This window comes from Cibotium barometz, chromosome 2 (assembly GCF_041138505.1).
Source record: "Cibotium barometz isolate CiBa-2024 chromosome 2, ASM4113850v1, whole genome shotgun sequence".
In the NCBI taxonomy this organism is placed as follows: domain Eukaryota; kingdom Viridiplantae; phylum Streptophyta; class Polypodiopsida; order Cyatheales; family Cibotiaceae; genus Cibotium; species Cibotium barometz.
The window spans coordinates 10,955,272-10,956,478 of NC_141047.1; positions in this window are offsets into that span (position 1 = coordinate 10,955,272).

A 1,207-nucleotide genomic window follows, 5' to 3' on the forward strand; every position below is an offset into this window, starting at 1 on the left:
TGTACATGGTGTGTATGTTTTTATATGTGTGTATCCATAGTGAGTGTCTACATGTACGTGTGTGTGAGCATGTGAATATATATGTGTATCCATAGCGAGTGTCTGCATGTACGTGTGTGTGAGCATGTGAATATACTCGTGTGTACATCTATGTGTGTGCACGTGCAGGTGCATATGTGTGTGTGAGTGTGTGCATGTCCATGTGTGTGCACATGTACTTGTGTATGTGAGTGTATTTATGTGCTTGTGTACATGTATACACACGTGTGTATGTGCAAGCTTGAGTATGTGTGCAAGTGTGCATATCTCTATATGTTGCATGTGTGTCCATGCGTACGAGTGTGTGTATGTGTGTTTGTATGCGTGTGTGCACGTATCATGTGCTTGTGTCTGTGTGTTATGTGTGTGTGTGTGTATGCATGAACATACATGTGTGCGTCGACATACATATAAATCTATTTATATATACATGCTTACATACCTATAGATACACATACATACATAATATATATACGTGTGTGTGTGTGTGTGTATTCTCTCTCTTACACATGCACATAATATATATGTTTGTGTGTGTATATGTAAGCTTGAGTCTGTGTGCAAATGTGTGTATCTCTATATGTTGCAGGTGTGTCCATGCGTGCGTGTGTGTATGTGTGTTTGTATGTGTGTGTGCGCGTATCATGTGCTTGTGTCTGTGTGTTATATGTGTGTGTGTGTGTATGCATGAACATACATGTGTGTGCGTCGACATACATATAAATCTATTTTTATATATATGCTTACATACCTATAGATCACATACATACATAATATATATACGTGTGTGTATCTATAGGTATGTAAGCATGTATACAAAGATTTCATTGAAAGATGTGAGATGAGATCTTCTTAGATTCAAATTCAAAATTGCATTGATTGCATTGGAAGATGTGAGATTTGGCTCCTCCTCACGCTTGCAGGAGGAGTGGTTATTTTGAATTAGCCCCACCTCCTTTGCCCACGTGGAGGGAGGTGGGGTTGTGGTTAATCTTGTATAGATACATAAAGCACCTTTACACTCAAGGTTGCATTCAACCCATATATTATATTCAGGCTATGCCCATATATTCATTAGTGCTGCGATGAACCTTAGTTTTTTTTAAATATATTTTTTTATTTACAAAAACCACATTTCATAGCATTTGCATGAGCTTAAGCACATTAC